The sequence below is a fragment of the Lepidochelys kempii genome, chromosome 1 (assembly GCF_965140265.1).
Source record: "Lepidochelys kempii isolate rLepKem1 chromosome 1, rLepKem1.hap2, whole genome shotgun sequence".
Taxonomy (NCBI): Eukaryota; Metazoa; Chordata; order Testudines; family Cheloniidae; genus Lepidochelys; species Lepidochelys kempii.
The window spans coordinates 350,197,962-350,217,015 of record NC_133256.1 but is presented as its reverse complement, the minus strand read 5'-3'; the positions used below and the strand labels follow the sequence as shown (position 1 = coordinate 350,217,015).

Here is a 19,054-nt window from a genome sequence, read left to right as displayed (position 1 = left end):
CAATCCCACTGGCTCCAGAGGGCATGCTGCCAGAGCGACGCGCCAGCACTTGGACCCCCCAGTCTCTAGAGGTACCGAGCCGGGCTGCACAGGGTCTGGTGTCTCTGGGCTTGCTGCTTCTTGGCAGGAACCCTGCTCTGCTGCCATCTGAGATGCCAAGACACAGCTGCAGCTGGGGTGAGCTACCGTCCTTTGGTTTGGATTTTTTAGACCACTTACAAAATAAAAACTCTGGAAAATACCTGCCCTCTTCTCAAATGCTGCAGTTCCCTGCCTCCAGCAGTGCCACTGGGCACTGCCCGCTGTCTCGGCTGCACTGTGCCACGGGGGTCAGCCAGTGAGGAGGCAGAAGGGAATTACCGCCTGCATCCAACCTTAGATGCCAGAGAGGTGACAGAGAAAGCTCAGACACTGGGGGGCCCTGCCCAGGGGGCTGATCCTGGGCCAGTTTCAGGCTGGAGCTCCTAAGAGCCCAGCCAGCCTCCTGCCAGCCCGGGTGTCTAGGAGTCCCCTGAACACAGAGCATGGGGTGACTAAGAGCCATGTAGGTGAACCCTGGCCCCTCCCTCCCCAACCACCAGCAAATGATGGGGCAGAACCTCCTCTCCTCCTTGCTTGGGTCCCTCTCCTCAGTCCTACCCTGGGCCTCACCCGCACTGCCCCGCTGCATGGTTATACTGCCCCCTGCCTAGAAACAGATCAGCCCCCAACCTGCCCCAGGCCACCCCAGGTTTCCAAAAGTCCCCTGCCGGAAATGCCGCCCTCCCTGGGGGCTGATGCTCCGTGAACACTCACCACCACATGCCCACAACAAAGGCCACTGCCCTCCCGAGAGCCCCTGCTGCACACACAGGCCTGGGCTATGAAGCCAGAGCACTCCAGTCCTGACGGATGGAGACATGAGATTGTCGTGACTGCTAGGAGTTTGCAGGGTGCCACGGTGCAGCAGTGACCAAGCCCGGAGGAGCCCTCTCCTTGACTATAGGAGTTCTCCAAGGCCGACCGGAAGGAGCTGTTCTGACCGGTCAAGCTGGCCTGGCTGCCCCCCACCCCAGAAAGCACCCCTCCTGCTCCACGGACAGTGCTGTACATGACTCCACCTCTTTGGGCCACCGCTCAGCAGAGAAGACCTGGACATTATCCCTGGCCTGTCCCCCAGGGAGAGGTGCTGTGACCTGAGCCTCACGGCTTGTCAGGGGATGCCTTGGCCAGCTGCTAATGGAAGCTGCAGCCACCTACTTCAGGGAGCCCCTCTGCCGTGCAAGTGTGGGAGCCCCTTGTAACAATCCAGCAACACATCCCCGCAGCCTCCAAGAGCCTGGTTCTTCATCGCCACTAGCGCGACCGCCAGGGTGCAGACAGCAAGGTGAGTGCCACGTGCCCCTTGAGTGGCTGGCCCTGCAGAGTATAACAGCCTACTACTGATATCCGCTCTGGGAGTCACTGCTTTAGCTCAAGTGGGAGGGTCTGTGTTCTCTTCAGCAGGGAGTCAAGAGGCTGTAGGGCCACCATATCTTTATAACAACTTGGTGAGCGGGTCAGCAGCAGCGTTCAAACCAGCACGGTCAGCGCTGCAAGGTGGACCTCTTCCACTTGAGTAACTCCAGTGGCTGATAGCAACAGTAGGCTGTTATCCTCTAAGTGAACCAGCCCTTATTGGAGGGGGACGTGTTGTGTATTTCCCACTAGAGAAATACTGAGTACAAACTACCTGTGTGGACCATTACAGCTTATGTCTCTTTATCGTGTTTAGTGATGTGCAAGGGGCGTTGTTACAGCTCCGTTGGAGAAGGACCCAAAGGACTCCCCCCTGTCCTGGCCTCCTGCCAATGGAGGGCAGGCTGCCTTGGTCTGGGATGTCCCTGTGACTGCCCAGAGTCAACCCTGTTTGCTAGCAGCGGAGTCTCTTGGAGACATTCACCATCAGCTGTAGCGAAGACAGGTGGTCACGCTGTCAAGGATCTGCTCTGGGACTCAAGCCAGCTGCCTTCAGCTCCTGGCTCCGCCGGTATGGCAGTGGCCACATTACTTAGTCAATTGCATCTCTACAGCTGGGGAAACTGAGGCACTAGCTTCCTTTGTCTGTCTTGTCTATTTAGACTCTGAGCTCTTCAGGGACTCACTGAGTATTTATACTGCACCTGGGGCCAGCTGCAAGTGAGACCCTACAGTGCTACCCTACTACAGCCAAGGGCCCCTTTCACTGGTTATTGAGTAGTTAATGAGCCAGCCCTGGCTTTCCTCGTTATTAAGAATTATCCTGGAAATAGTTCCAGGAAAAGCTCTCCGGCCCCTGCAATGTCTGCCCGCTGCTCAAGTCCACTCTGTAAGTCACACGGCTCTCGTTGCTGCTCCCCGGCTGGACGCCTGGAACACTTTGCTGCGGACGGCCCTCGCTGGCTGGAATTCACAGACGGATGCTGCCTGCGCCCAAGCTCTGAGGCTCTGGAGAGGCAGCTACCAGCTGCCTCTGCACGTGGGCACGAGTAACCCCAGACCGGGACCTCAGGGGCTGGGGAGCTGAGCCTGGCGCCTTTCCTTGCGGCTCCGGGATGGCGCACGGCTGCCCTGCTCTTCCCAAGACCACGCTTGCCTGGGAAGGGGGCTCCCGCCCTGCCAGCTGGGGGAGGCCGTGCTGTCTGTTCATTCTGCAGCAAAGCAGGAACAAATGCTCCTCACCTGTGGCAAAGGCCAAGCTCCTCCCCACACGAGCAGCTCCAGCTCCTGGAGCCTTCAGCCTCTGACAGTGGCCAGCACCAGCTGCTTCAGCAGAGGGGGCAAAACAAGCTAAGCGATCAGTTCTGCAATAACCTGCCTCTCCAGCAGATCTCTGGGTGGCCTCGCCACTTGGAGGTCTGGCCCATGTCCTTTTCGCCCTCCCAGAGCAAGATGGAAGGAGCTGAGCCTAACTAATGTAATATGGACGGCCTGGTTGTCCGTGGAAATGAAGCTATCACCGGCCACAATAGGAACAGGAGACAATCCAATTGAGTTACAAAAGTTACCCATCCATTCTGTGCAGGCCCTGGCTTCCCTGCGGGCGTCTGCATGTCACACGAGACGTATAGGGCTCATCTGTCCCCTTCCCCTCGCAGCTACTTCCGCAGCGTGCGTGTAACAAAGTGCAATGCCTCTTTGACGTGCCACTCAGCTGCTCTGCGCAAAGCACCACGGTGGGGGCAGAATTCGGTGGCGAGCGTGCCAACCGTGATTCAAATAGACCGGCGTGCTCCAGTCGCAGGCCCAGCCATAGGGGAGTCCACTGCACAGACCTCCCAGCCAGGGGGGAGCGAGGCAGGACGCTGACTTGGGAGGAGGAAGGAAGAGGCACTGTGTGAAGTAGGGAGCCCCAGGTTCCTTTGGGCAGAACAGGACACCTGGTCTCTTCCTGCCACACCCCGGCCTGCTGCATGCCAGCTCCAAGCCTGGACAAGGGCTGGGGCTTGCACTGTGCTCAGCAGCTTGTGCAATCACTCAAAGGGAGGAGGAGGGTTTGGTTTCAGGGTGCTCTAGGTAAATTCTCAGAAGGGCTGAGGCCTGGCCCCTGCCTTTGCAGATGCAATTCCCTGATTGACAGGCTTTGGTGAGGAGGAGCGTCCCACCTGAACTCTTCACAGACACTAATACATTTATCCTGACATCTCCCCAAGAGCTATGGAAGGGTTTTTCAGTTGGGGGAAACTAAGGCAGAGCTAAAGCAACTTGCGCAGAGAGCCAGGAACTGACCCCAGATATGAGTCCCCAACATAAATCTGATAGTACCATCTGCTGCTGGCTTTCTACAGACACAAGAATTTGCTAATGGTGCAAAAATTTACCCCAGGGGTCTTTGCTGCTTCAATAGTTCGGCTGACTTTCTTCTGCTACATAACTACTGTCCTTGGAGAGCACAGGCTGTCCTGAGTCACTGAGGGCCCTTATTCCCAAGAATCCCTCCCGTCCTCCCTGTCGCCTGATCCAAGAACCCACTCGTGGAGAGTTCGAATGATCCTTAGCACGCGGGCAGCTCTCTTCCTGCCCCGAGCTTCCTGCAGGCATGAAGCGATTCCTTCTGGGGAGAGCTGTTTCCCTGCGTCTCCTCGGCTCTCTCTAGGTCTCACTTCCTTCACATCCCCCGCCCACAAGTTTTTATTCATATCCTCCCTAAACATGACACACACACACACCCCCTGCCTCCTCTGAGGCCTAACCAGGGCCGTGGATAATTCTCGTTTGCTTTTACATTGGTAATAATAATAGAAGCCGAGCTGGCACTGGGTTGTCTGCAGCAGCACCCCATTGCTGACTGGCACTCAGTTCAGCATCCCATGAGCCCTGTCTCATCCCCCACAGCTGACCGCGGCGCATCCCCAGCCCCCTTGGCTCTATCTGCGCATTTGACGCTCCCATTCTGTGCAAACCAGGTTCCATTTTGCCTCTCCTGGTATTGATTTCACACGGTTTCTCCAATCTATCAGGGTCATACCATATTATAATCCAGTTCTCCAGAGCCTCTCCCGGCTTCAGAGCCTGTCAATTTAATTAGCATGCTCTGAGATCTTTTTCAGAATCTGACATTCATTCGGTTAACCTCCGCACTGCGAGCCAGGGCTGCAGCTGCCAGGAGGGAAGGGGGCTGCACCCTGACACGTGCCTGAAGGCCTGAAGGGTCATGTTGGGATCTGAGGCTGGGACGTGGCCCAGCCATGGCCCCTGGGCCAGAATCTTGCCTGAGTTTGTAAGGATTGGCCCAAGGGTGGTTTAATGGAGGCAGACGAGGGACAGGGGCTCATCCGACCCGTGTGCAACACTCATCTCTGCCCCCCAACTTCCTGGGTGACCTTGGGCACCTTGCTGATCCCCTGAGCCTCAGGGTGGCTCGCTGGGCTGACAGGGGTTAATTTTATGGCTCTGTGACTGGCAAGAGTCCAGTTCTCAGCTGATCTGAATGAAGCAGCACCTGGCTTCTGCTGTTGTTAAAGCTGCAAACGTCCCAGGCAGAGGAAGGGCCACCTGGGCTGCCCCTGGTCCTTGCATGGAGCCAGCCCGGCATCCCGATGATAGCCACAGCACGGGTCTGGCTGGGGGGTAGTGCCCCTACGCCCCCCACCCCCAGTTCACCACCCTGCCACCTTCTCCACATTCAGCTCTCCCCCAGTGACCAAGAATGAGGGTGCTGGAGAAATCTCCCTACGTCATCCTGCCCTGGACCTGCCCCGCCTGTCTTTGTATTGTACAGCACCGAGCACACTGTCAGTACTAACCAAATATGCATTATAGCGCCTGCGAACGCATTGCAAGAGGCTTCTCTGAGCTGTCAGTTTCTTCGATACCCCACCGCACAGGGAGCATTTGAGCCCTGCCATACATTAATGAAGGCTATCCCCATTTTGTGCCGGGGGAAACCGCCCCAAGTCTCACATGGAGTCTGTAGCAGAACCAAGAATTGAGTCCAGACCTCCTCGGTCTTAGACCAGAGCCTTCCCCGTAAGCTCAGCCGTCTGCCCCTACCGGCTGCAGAGGGGAGGGCCTGGAGGGGTGGATAAAAGAAGGTAACATTGACCTTGAAACTCCTGAGCTAATGGTCACATACTGAGATGAAGGTCACGGGCTCTTCCAACATCAGACATGGGCTAACAAATCAACACCTGGCCACTCTACTCTGAGTGCCTGGCCCGCAGCCAGCCAAACACAAGTCACTATCGTGACGGGTAGCACACCTGGGAGGGATGCACAGAAAGCGGTTCTAGGCCACGGCTGGGCCACCTCCAGGAAATGCCAGAGCTCACGGCTATAGCCGTACAAAGCTGGAGCAAGCTTCTCTTCCCTGAGCCCTCAGGCGGGTTTGCAGCAGGGGATACACTTGTTCAAGGCACTGAATAAGTGTGATGGGCAACAGAGGCCCTGGCTGGAACTAGGGCCCCACCCTATGACACAGCGAAGAGGAGAATTTTGCGCATGGACTCGACAAATTGTCAATTGATTGCTAGCCCCTGAAATGTCCTAGGAGTCCTTCACCTTGCACCAGCGGGCCAGAGGCCCACAGTGAGAGGACACCAGCATGTTGCTGCTCCTCAGCCATAGCTGTTGGTCTGTCTGGGTTCTAGCATCGCGCCCATCCCCATGGTGTCTGAGCACAGGGGCATGGAGCATTTCCAATCACCTCATGCTTCCAGTGGAATTACCTTGCAGCTGCTGAAGGGAGTGAGGAAGGCCGGGTCCGCGTGAGCCTGCAAGGAGGCCCCTGCTCAGCAAAACAGCCCCATCCTTCAACACGCTCAGCTGCACCACCATTGAATGAGTCTGCAGGTTTGAAAGCCAAGCCAGCGGCAGGCTGCAGCTCTGCTACAGCCAGGTCTCGGAGGGTGCTGGCAACTGGACATGGCCCATTCAACAGGGGCTCGGGGTTTGGGACTGAGGACTAGATCCTGCTGTCGTCAGCCCAGAGCGATCCCCCTGCAGCCAGTGGGTTTACACCGGCTGCAGGAATGGCCAGCTCCAAGTGTGGGTTAGTTCATTTTTTCTCTCTCACTCTTTCCTATGTGTTGGGCATTTTCTGGTGAGGTTTTAGTTTGATGCAGCTCAGCTCTGCTGCCTATGAGAAACCAAGGCCTGTCTCACACTGTCCTTGGGCCGGACTATGCCAGCCTCGTGGCGGTGATCATCCCTTTTCCCACCAAGAGCCCCGTTGGGCGAAGGGAGTCAGGCCTGGCAGAACCTGCCCTGTGACAGCTGCATTCAGCCCCAGAGCCAGGCTTGTCCATGTGTGGCCTCAGGGAAGGCATGGATGGCCCCTCCATAGCTGTTTGATCCCAATGAGGTCAATTCTCACTCCTGCTCTAAAAGCCATCGAATTCGGAAGAATTACACCCCAGGCATGATTCCGGCTTTCACAAAGCACAGCAGTGGCTCGCTATAGGTTTGGGCTGAATGACTTGTGTGTGTGTGTGTTTGTGTGTGTTTGTACAACCTTTCTAGATGTAAGTCTCTGCATCTGAAAACCTGGTGGTGTGTGCCCAGAATCATTCTCCAATGCCAAGGGACAGCGCGAGGGAATGGAAAGCAGTGGTTGGACCCCATTACATCCCTGGCTGGCTGGACAGACAGAGACATGCCTGGCTGGAGGCGAGGAAACTAGGGATGATTTTTTTTCATTCATAGCCCAGACTCAGGGCTTTATCTGGGGGGCTTTTCCTTGCAATGCTCGGGGGGCTGGGGAACCTAGTGGGCTTGGTTAACCTGCAATGTGGTTGGTTTCCCCGTATAAAATAAGGGACCAGGCTTGGGTTGGACGCCAGCGCCCACGCAGCTGGCAGTGTCTGCGGCTTGGCATGCCGCACCCGGCGCCCTGGGGCACTCAGTGCTGGGGCAGAGCAGATCTGGTTGGAATCCCCTTGTTCAGCGGCACTGATCCCTGGATCTGGGGAGCAGACCTGTGCCTGCACCTCCGGGCTTGCCCGGTGCCCCAGCCAGGGGGCTATGGGAAGCCCCGGGCCCCATTCCTGCCGGAAAGCCCAGCCTGGCCCTGTGGCTGCTTTGGCAGGGCAGGGCAGTGGCTTTGCACCGCCCGGCAGGGGGCTGGGAGCGCAGGGCCAGGCGGGGAGGGCTGGAGCTGCTCTCGGCTGGGGAGGGGCTGAAATGGGGGGCCGCGGGCTGATCCCTGGGAAGGCCCCGGGGCTGGGCCGGCAAGCCGCTCTGCAGCTACACCCGGCAAGGGGCATGTGTCCCAGCCCGGGATCCGCCCGCCGCCCCGGGCGCCCGGCGCTTGGCTTGGGGCGGCCGCTGCCGGGAGTGTGGGAAGCTCCCACGGGCCCCGCTGCCGGAGCAACTTGGGAAAATCTTTCACTGCTGGGCAAGGAGCTTCGACTGGGCTGGAGGCTCCTTCCCCAGCCCTCCCCGGGGGCTGCGAGCTGCTTGGAGCCGTGCTGGGGGGCGGGGGGGGGCAGGGCAGGCGGGACCCGCCGGGGAGCCGCTTGTGTCCCGGTCTCTCGGCTGCCGGGGAAGGGAAGGAAGCAGCGGCCGTCTGGGGGGGACCTCCCCTCGCTCCCGCTGCCTTTGCACCAAGAGGTGGGGCGGGGGGCGCCCTGGTGGAGGGACGGGGGGGGGCAGAGTAAAGGGTTTAGTGCACATCCCCTCCCCCGCACGCAGATACGGAGAGTGGAAACCAGAGCCCCGCTCCAGGTCAGATCCGGAGCCAGCCTCGACCAGGCGAACTCCAGCCCCAGCCCCGGGCGGGGGAACTGGCCGCGGTGCTGAAACCGGAGCTCGGGCTCGGCTGCCCGCAGCCCCGCGCGCAGAGCCCGTCCCAGCTGCGGGGGAGCCCGGCGGGGCGGGCTGGGGAGCGGCACCGTCCGAGGGAGGCAGCCGGGCGCTGGGGGACAGGGAGCCCGCAGCCCGGGGCGTCCAGCACCTCCCCTCAGGCCGGGGCTGCAGCTCTGGGGAGATAGCGGCGGGTGGCGCCGAGCGCTCAACACGTCTCCACACACACGCAGGGGGAGACACGCACACCGAGGGGGAGCCACACACACGCAGGGGGAGAGACACGCTCCGTGTGGACGGGCACTGGCAGGCGGGGAGACACGCGGCTTTCCAGCGGATTCTCTCTCGCTCCCGGAGCTTTCTGCCCAGGCATATGGCGCGGGGGGGGTCCCCCCAAAGTGGCTCTGCCTTGGGCACCGACCCTCTCTTTAAAGCCCCCCCCCGGCTTGCGGAGCCCCCGCCCCCGGGCTCTGCAGCCCGAGCCGGGGCCCCGCAGGCAGCGCCCCCGGCCCCCCACTTCCAGGCTGGGTGGGAAAGCGGCGCCCCCCCCCCGCCGCCGCCCCCCAGCCCCGAGGAACAGCGCCCGGGGGCCGCCTACCTTCGCCGGGCAGGTCTTCGCCCCGGTGCGGTCCGCTCCAGCCGGGGCAGCCTCCTGCGTCCCCCAGGCTGGCGCCTCCCGCCAGCCCCAGCCCCTGCCTTGGCCCCCGGCCCGGCCCGGCCCGGCCCGGAGCGCGCGGGGGACCCGCCAGCCCGAAGCGGAGCCGCTCGGTTCCTCCGGCCGGCGGGTGACCCGCATTGACGTCACTGCGCCATTAGGGTTCCCCTGGAAACACTGGAGCGCCCAAAATAGCAACCCGCGGATCCCGCCCCGCGGGGCCGGAGCCGGGCTCGGGCCCCCCCCCCCCCCCCCCCCCCGCCAGCCGCGCGGCCCCGGGCGGGCTGCAGCGCGAAGCCGGGGCGGGAGACAGACCCTAACCCTAACCCGGCCCCCTCCCCGCCCGCCCGCCCGCCCGCCCGGCGCGGGTCCTTCCCACGCGCACACACGCCGAAATGCGGCTTCCTCGCGGACACACCCTTCCCTGTCACGCTCACACGCGCGCGCATTATTGGCCTTCACATTCACACACCGCTGGTGCCCTTTCTTCTCCCCCTGGCTCCCAGCCCCACAGGAGCGGGGTGTTCGCACACGCACGTGGCATGCACACCGCCAGGCCGCACACACCTGCGGATTGTTCGCAGACCCCCCCCCCACACCCACCCCCCCTGTTACATGCACGCCTATTCCCTCGCGAACACAGTGATGTAGTTTATTCACACACCCGCGTCTTTGACACGCAGGCACAAAGCTGTAGCTTATTTATGCACACACACGCACGTGTCACACACGCACACGCAGACGTGGACTAGCCACACACAAAGACACACATCTGGGTCACATGCACACACCCCAGCTGTAGATTATTCACCCACACAGACACAGCTATGTCACACGCAGACCCACAGACGTAGATTATTCACACACAGAGATTATTCATACACAGACGCACCTGTGTAACACCCACAGATGTAGGTTATTCACACACGCACACATCTGTGTTAAACACACACACAGTTTGGTCGCACACACACTCACAGACGTAGCTATCCCTGCGCGCGCGCACACCTGCACACACGCACGCGCACACCTGCACACACGCATGCACACACCTGCACACACGCACGTACACACATGTGCACACATGTACACACACGCACGCACGCACACGTACACACACGCACGCACACACACACGTACACACATGCACGCACACGTACACATGCACGTGCACACATGTACACACACGCATGTGCACACACGTACACACACGCACGTGCACACACGTATACACATGCACGTGCACACACGCACACACATGCGCACACGTGTGCACACGTACACACATGCACGCACACGTACACACACGTACACACACAGACACAAACACACACCGACACACCCACACACAGACATGCATGCGCGCGCACACGTACACCCCACACACACGTGCACACACGCATGTACATGCACACACGCACGCACACACGCACGTACACACGCACGTACACACATGCACACACTTGTACACACACGCACGCACCTGCACACACACACGTACACAGACGCACACACTCATACACACACAGACACAAACACACACCCACCCACACACAGACATGCATGCGCACACACATGTACACCCCCACACACACGTGCACACACGCACACACACGCACGGACACACATGCACGCACACACACGGACACGCACACATACACACACAGACACAAACACACACAGACACAGCCACACACAGACATGCATGCGCGCGCACACGTACACCCACACACACACACACCCAGTTGCACACACACCCAGGCAACTCTGTGGGGCTGCTGAAGGTCCCTGGCTGGGTTCTGTGCCAGGCTGGAGGAGGAGCCAGCCGCCTGTGGGCTAAAAATAGAAAGTGCTCAGCTGTCAGCCAGGAGACCCTGCAGTGGAAGGCGACGCCAGCTCTGCCGGCTGTGGGATTCCTGGCCGTGTGCGTGGGCCGCTAATGACCGGCCAGGACCCTGCCTGCCTTCCCGCTGGGCCTGGGGCTGGCCCGGGCTTGTCTGCCATAGACCAGGCTGTGCCCGGTGTGGGGGATGCAGCCTGCCCCCTCCCTCCCCTTTCTCTCCCGTTCTAGACGTGCAGGGAGGACAGCTCTGCCACCCAGCCTCCCTGTCTCTTTCCCGCAGCAGCCGCCTCCCTCCCCTCCCTGATGCAGCTGCCCAGGGGTCCTCCCACGCTCCCCCCATGCCCTGCCTAGATTTCCTCTGTGCCCCGTCGGCATGGGGCGCTGGCCCTCTCCAGGTCCCTTCCAGCCCTACATTTCTAGGATTCTGTGCTGAAGTCGCCCCAGCAGCAAGGTTCCCAGAGAAGCCCTTCACCAGGGTTCCTACGTTTAGCTCCTCTCCAGCTGGCATGGGTGAGATGAGGCATGGCCAGCATTCGCCAAGCCGACTCCTGGCTGGCTCCGCGCTGTCTGGGCCCAGCAGATGGCCAGCTTTGCATTCCCTGGCTAGGGGACAGGCTTTCCCTGTAGCCAGGTGCGGGTCCTGCAGGCAGCCCAGCAAGGTGTGAGCTGGGGTGTGGACAGTGCAGCAAAGAAGAGCAGTGTGGCGATGTGACTCAGCAGGGAGAGGGGAGTGTTGACCTGGGAATGTGCCCTGGGGATGGGAGACCTGAGAGCCTGTCACCTGAGCCGGGACGGGGAGGGGGAGGTGACACCTCTGCCCAGGAATGTGAACAGAGGCTGCAGCAGGGAACCTGCTGGGGGGGGGGGTTAGTTTTCAGTTTGGGGCTGGGTGGAGGAACGCAGGGAACCCCAGGGCTGGGGTCTAAGCTCCCTGCTCCCCCAGAAGGACTCGACTGAGGGGTCCTGGGTGTACCCACAAGCTCTGTTTTGGACTGTGTTCCTGTTGTCCAATAAACCTTCTGTTTTACTGGCTGGCTGAGAGTCTCAGTGGATCCCAGGAAGAGGGGTGCAGGGCCTGGACTCCCCCACACTCCGTGACAAGCAGCCTGCCTGATGCTGTGTGTTGCCAATGACTCTTGTGCAAAGTGGCGGGAAGATGTCACCTGGAAGCATCTGCTGCCTGCCTTGCCCGGGCGGAAATGCTGATGTGACAAAGTGGGCCTGTTCTTAATGTTCCCTCTGAATACTGTAGAGGTGCCTCAGTTTCCCCTAAGCATTTCTTAAATCTCTAGGTGGTGGGATAAGGGGGTGTAATGGTTGCAGAGCAAAGGGCCAGGGTACATAAATGGCTGACACCCTGTCTTCTGGCAACTGATGGCCTGGGCCCTTCCCCCCTGCAAGGTGAGAGCTAAAGGGTTGGAGAACAAAAGAATCAGGTGCCCTCAAGGGACAAAGCCCAGAGGAGGAGGGGATGGAGGGAGTTTCAGTTTGGGGCTGGCTGGGACATGGAGTGAAGTGCAGACAGGGTTGTCTGGCTCACTGCCCCCCAAAATGGACCCAGCTGAGGGGTCCTGTTCTCTGCACCTACAAGCTCTGTGTTAGACCATGTTCCTGTCATCTAATAAACCTCTGTTTTACTGGCTGGCTGAGAGTCACGTCTGACTGCGGAGTTGTGGGGCAGGACCCTCTGGCTTCCTCAGGACCCCGCCTGGGTGGACTCGCTGGGGGAAGCGCACGGAGGGGCAGAGGATGCTGAATGCTCCGAGGTCAGACCCAGGAAGGTGGAAGCTGTGTGAGCTGTGTGTCCTGAAGACAGGATGCTCCCAGAGAGGAGACTTCCCCAGAGTCCTGCCTGGCTTCATGGGAAGCAGTTCCAGAGCATCGCCCGGGGACTCCATGACAATGAGGATGACCCAGGGTCTGGAAATAATCTTCTGTGAAGGGGGATAGGAGGAGTGGGCTTGTTACTGCAGAGCCGAGACAAAGGAGCAGGAATGTGGTAAAAGTCTATCAAATAATGCCTGAGCTACCCCAAGGAGAATGGGACCTTCTGCCCTTCCTGTCTCAGCAGAAGAACAAGGGGAAGGGCAATGCAATGAACAGGTGGCAAATTCTACCTAATAGAGGAAACGGTTTTTTTCTTCTTCACACAATGTGTGATTTATCTGTGGAACTCACTGCCACTAGACAATGGTGAGGCCAAGAGTTCAGCAAGATTCAGAAAAGGGACTGGACATTTATAGGGCTGATGAGAGTAGGCAGGGTTAGAATAGCTAACGCTAACAAAAGCATTTTGGAATGGCTATACAACCTGTTTCAGGGTTTAGGTCAATCTCTATTTGGGGAGCAGATTACCCCACATCTGGTGCCATGGGGTTCCCACAGCTCTCAGAAGCCATTGGGGATGGGCCCTGTCATAGGCAGGACCCCGGACTAGGTGGACCTCAGGGCTCCCCCAGCCTGCCCATTCCTCTGTTCCTCTTCCCCACTGCCCCTGGCCTCCTAGCACCAGCCCTCCCCTCCAGCCCCTTTTCCCAGCTTCCCCATTGCTGCACGGGTCTTCTCCGCAGCAAGGGTGTGTGTGAGAGAGAGAGGGAGACACTTGCTGGGGCATCCTCCAGCTTTTGGCGCGGGTGCAGCTCCCCGAGGGAGTGGAGGTGGATTTGGCTGGGCTACGGGTTCCCAAGGATCCCTGTTTGGAAAAACCTGCCCCCTCATGCTCAGCCTGGTGAGCCAGGGAGACTGGTGATGCCTCATGATATGTGAGGCAGCCAGTGCCCTCCAGCCCTGGGCGGAGGAGGAGCTGCCCCCGGTGGCCATAGACACCAGCACAGATCAGAGAACGCTCTGGCCCACACTTACCTTTACGCCCTGGTGCCGAGGCCTCCATGGAGAGGCTCTCTGCAGCCAGCCAGGCCTGCTTGGGCTCAGCGCCCTTGTGGGATGGCTTCTCCTCGCCCCATTGAGTGCAGAAGGGGAGTGGCTCAGCATGCGGAGGGGTGGCTGGATTGGAGGCCAGCAGCCCTGCAGGGAGCCATGGGCCCATCCCCCTGGCATAACTCCACAGCCCCGCTGTGGCCTCCTGCGTGGCCCATGCCTCAGTGTCCAGGGGCCAGGAGGCTCCTGCTGGGCAGGCCTCATCAGCTCTGCTGTTCTCGTCCTTTCTCCCCTGATGTACAGGGATCCCTTGCCCGCTCCCACCTGGGCCTGCTAATGCTGCCAGCACCCCAGTTAACCCCCCCACACACACACTCACACACACTCTGGGACAGTCACAGGAGAGGTCTGGGGATCCAAGCTAAGGAACCAGGGACCCACCTGGAGCCATGAGCCCTGTCCTGGATTGACCATAAGGCAGCAGGATGGTCCACACACAGCCGCTGCTCTGCCCCTGACTGAGGGGTAATGGCAGCACCGTCAGTGGAGGGCTCACCTGTGCCTAGGTCCAGGCGCGGCTCATCTGTCCCTCTGGTGAGATGCTCCTAGTGCTCCTCCCCGCTGGTGACCTCCCACCCTTCACACACCCCAGGTGGGGTCCCACTCCTGCACGCTCCCTCCATCAACGAGCAGGCAAACGACAAGCAAGGGGAAGTCCAGTCTGAGCCTTTCCACTGAGCTGGGCTAGCCCCAGGCTCCTCTCTCAAGGCTGCTCTGCCCGCACCCTGCATCCTTGGGTCCGCACACCCAGCCCCAGCCCCAGAGGGTGGTAGGGGCGAGGCCTCGGGCAGAACGGGCAGGGGCACATGGCTAGCCTCCCCGAAGGGGGGCTCACACACCGCCCATGGGCTGAGGGGAGGCTGGGGAATGGGAGTGCGCTGCTTCCCCAGAGGCAGTGAATCCGTGTGCCCGGCAGGGGTTGGGAAGACAAGGGACTGGCTCTCCAGTGGAACAAAGTGGGGCCTGCGCATTGCTAGCCTGCGGAGAGAGGGAGCAGGGCTTGCGGAGCCAGAGTGGCCCAGAGCTGGCCGGGTTTCCCCCGGTGGAGACAGCCAGGGCTCTCACACTGCAAGCGCGTGGCAGTGATTCACCCTGGACTTGGTGGGCAGCCATGAAAAGCGTCACCGTGGCGCAGACGGCAGGATCTGTAATTAGTTTAGGAGCGGAACAGAGTTCACGCTCCAGGCACTTCCCAAGGGAGTCAAAGGCAAGAAAGTCGGAAGCCGCAAAGGAAACAGTTCGGTTTTGTCGTGTTCAGTTCGGGGAGGGAAACGGAACCAAAGACAACGCAACATGAACAAGCAAGAAAAGCAGCAACCAAGCCTGAGCCAGGGGCTGTTTGAGCAGCCGTGCACAGATCATCACTTAGATGCTCCAGGGCGAAACATCCAGAAAATGAGGTTTATGCTCATGGAACAAAATCAGGTGGGTGAACACCAGCCAGACCCCCGGGGATGAAATGAGAATGGGGGAATATAGCCTGGGCACAACTCCCCCAGCAAAGGGGGGAACAGCCTGGCACAGTCCTCAGCAAAGCAGCCATCCGGCTGGAGATCAGTGGGTTGGAGCTGGTGAAATTCGGAAAGGAAGAAGAGCATCGGAGGTGGATGGTGGAGAAAGCCTACAAGAAGGCGGTGGAGGAAAGAGCCTAGGAGGGAAAAAGGCAGTAACGGGAGAGAAACAGGAAGCAGAGGAAGTCGCCTATCAGAGATTGTTGGGGCTGGAAGAACAAAAGTGTGACGAGAGGGAGCATGAATGCAAAATGCTGGATCTACAAAATAGGAACCCACCGGCGATGGGGTGGACTAGGCCCTGTGGCCCCCTGCTTGTGACCCTGCCACGCGACACCCCAGAAAAGGTCAGAAGAGAGGTCCTCCGAGCTGCCTAGAGTGGCTGTGTGGGAAGCAGCCAATCAGGGCCCAGCAGGGCAGTATAAGAAGCGCTGCAGGGCCAGAGCGAGGTCAGTTCCTTGCTAGAGCTGGAGGACGGTGGAGGCTGAGCCTGGCCGGCCGGCTGGCCGGCCGGCCGGCCAGCCGGCCGGCCGGCCACTGGGGCACCACCAGGGCAAGGCCCTGAGGTCCGGGTGAAGAATGTTCAGGAGCCACGGGGAAGTGGCCCAGGGAATTGTAGCAGCAACAGAGTTTGATTAAGGAGACATGGCAGGTGGCTGCTATCTATAGGGTCCCTGGGCTGGGACCTGGAGTAGAGGGTGGGCCCAGGTCCCCCACACCAGCCACCGGGAAAGTGGCCTGGACTTTGATTGTTTTTAGTGGCCCAGCTCTTCAGAGAGGTGAAGAGTATCCAGGGAGGGAGCCCTGGGGGACATGGTCCCATCCCAGGGCCGGGACTGCTTGAAGAGCAGGGACAACTTGAGAGAGTCCGGAAGGAACTGAGACGGTTCAAACCAGGGTACTGTGATAGCCCCTGCTGGACATATATCCCGAAGGGGGTTTTGCTTTTATCCCACATATAGACTGTGTGACTCGGCCAGAGGGCTGAGTCACCGAAGACCCACCGCAAACAGACAGAGAGTTTGGGCACAAACACTGAGACGGGGGCACTTGCATGAGGTGAGTGCAGCCCATTACATCACCTCCCACAAGTGATCCTCCCCGGGGATAACCCAGCTAGGAATAACTAGGCCTATGCTGCTGGGTCGAGACTGCATGGAGGAATGCCTGACGAGCTTTGAAAGGCCATGTGGAGTACACCAGATTTCCGATGCACAGAGAAGGACCGTCTTGCTTCCCAAGCTGTCTGGAAAAGCCCTGCGTGGTTTTAATGACATGGATCTGGGCCAGGCTGTGATTTCTGTTCGGTTTAAGAAAACTGTGTTGAAAAGGTTCCACCCCAGAGGTTCATCACCTAAAATGGAGAGGCCGCCGCAGACATCATAAGATGGGGTAATAGGATGTTTATATGATGATACGATATTGAAGGCGCTGGATGAGGGGAAGGGGCAGAGGACGATGAAAAGCTGGTCGACCTCCTGTCCAAGAGCAGTTCTATGATGCCAGCACTGGTGCGGGAGGGGCGGCCGGCTGATCTGAGCGTGCAGGCCGGCCATTCCTAGAGCGCAGGTCTCAGAGGGGCGGGCAACGCCCCGGTGCCACAGGGTGTCTTCATGTTGTCCCTGGGAAGGAGGAGGGCAGGGCTGGGCTTAAGCCCGTAGCACCCAGAAATGGCCCCTCCTGGGAGTCCCAGTAACTGGCTCCTGGCCCAGGGGGCAACCCAAGGAGCTGTGGTTCCACTGAACCTGGAGGAAGGAATGTGCTTTGTGGGTGGAATCCAGACGCCAGCCCTGAACTGCCCCGGCTAATGTGGCTACTCCCCCAGGTCCCGGCTCACTTTGCCCAGGCTCACCCCCTGCAGCTAGACAAGGCGTCGGCTAAAGATGCCAAGGTCGGTGGCAGGATGTGCCATGCGGGGAGGGACACAGGCCCAGATCGCGCTTGGCAGGAAGGATCTGGCTAAGGAATCTGATCTGCTCCTAAGGGAGAGGGTAAAGCCCCTTGCCTGGGGGGAATCAACCTGCCGGGCCTTTAGGTCACATCCAGCTGGAAAGGGCAGGTTGAAAAGGTACTTTGAAGGCGGGAGTTCTCCAGACTAGACCTGTGGATGCACTGGTGGGGAGGGATATTCCATCATTGCCAAGGGCTGTTAGTGTGAGCCACAGCCAGGGAGAGTGTGTCCCCAGGCCCCCAGCTAGACACCCCACAGAGGGGGAGCTGAGAGCTCTCCGCCCTTAGCAGCAGGGAGTCGCGATATGCAGTACGAGCAGGAGCCGAGTGGAGTCTGCTGCTGAACAAAGCGCATCCACCTCCCTGGAGAGCAGGAGGCAGAGCGCCCTGAGCAATGCCCCAGCAGAGAGAACAGGGGGAGATGCCTTCGGGAGGAGGGCAGAACGGACAGGGAAGCCCCAGTGGGGAAAATAGACGTCCAGGGTAACCCTCCAGAGAGCTAACAGCGCCCACCAAACATCGTGCAGACTACTGCTACCAGCCCGTTGGCCAGACCCCTGGGAACGGACAGAATATCCGAGCAGCTAACAAAACCTTTCATTGGCCAAATACCCAGAATGAAGCAGAGGGGTGCAGCAAAGCGTGCCACTTAAGTCACACGCGGAGAGCGATCCCAGGTCTCTGCAAGGCTCCTTTACATCCATTACCAGGGATCAAGCAGGGTCACCATGGGTACCATAGGGCCATTAGAGAAAAAGATTTAAATTCGCAGCAGTGGATTTTGCCACCAGAGAGCCAGGAGCAGTTGTTCTGTCAAACATGGAGGCTGGAACGGTGGCAGATGGTGGGCTTTCCAGAGGAGATCTTACCAGGCTGTGGCTCAGATTTCATGTCCCAGCTGTCTGGGGAGTGATGGAGGATGTGTGAGGTGAGATGGTTACAATCTGCCCCATTTCAGCCAGAAACAAATGGTGCAGTCGAGTGGTTCAAAGGGATCCTAAAGTCTATTACAATGCATGTGAACAGGAGGGCAAGTGATTGGGGTGTAAGGTTGCCCTATTTGTTATTTGCTTACCAGAAGGCACCCCAAGAGTCCCTGGAGTTTGCCCCATTTGACCTACTGGATCAACAGATTTGACCCACTAAATCAATAGAGTCACAGATTCCAAGGCCAGATGGGACCACTGTGATCATCTCATCTGAACCCCTGTGTAATCCAGGCCAGACACCTGCCCCACAATGATTCCTGGAGCAGAACTGTTGGAAAAACATCCAGTGTGGACTTTAAAATGGCCAGTGATGGAGAATCCACCACGACCCGGGGTGAATTGTCCCAGTGGTTAATTACTGTCATTGTTAAAAATTTACACCTTATTTCCAGTCTGAATTTGTCTAACTTCAACTTCCAGCCATTGGCTCATGTTTGATGTTCCTCTGCTAGGCTGAAGAGCCCATTGTAAAATGTTTTTTCCTCATGTAGGTACTTACAGCCTGAGATCACCTCACCCCTTAGCCTTCTCTTTGTTAAGCTCTTGGAGTCTATCACTACAAAACATGTTTTCTAATCCTTGAATCATTCTCGTGGCTCTTCTCTGACCCCTCTCTAATTCATCAGCATCCTTCTGGGACTGTGGGCACCAGAACTGGACACAGGATCCCAGCAGCGGTCGCACCACTGCCAAGTACAGAGGTCAAATAACCTCTCTGCTCCTACTCGAGATTCCCCTGGTTATTCCCCAGGATCACATTGGCTCTTTTGGCCACAGCATCACACTGGGATATCAAGTTCAGCTGATTGTCCACCCTGATCCCCAAATCTTTTCCAGAGTGCCTGCTTCCCAGGAGAGAGTCCCCCAGCCTGTAAGTATGGCCTGTGTGCTTTGTTCCTAGACGTATATATTTACATTTAGCCACATTAAA

General features: G+C 58.9%; 1 long non-coding RNA gene across 1 annotated transcript in view; it reads right to left on the bottom strand.

Annotated features, from left to right (window-relative positions):
* LOC140905536 (uncharacterized) overlaps positions 1-8,899 on the bottom strand; it is a 64,989-nt gene extending 56,090 nt beyond the window's left edge. The window contains exon 1 of the long non-coding RNA XR_012156878.1: positions 8,837-8,899. This is a non-coding gene — a long non-coding RNA (uncharacterized lncRNA). The remainder of the gene's footprint in view (positions 1-8,836) is intronic.
* Between the last annotated feature and the right edge of the window lie 10,155 nt (positions 8,900-19,054).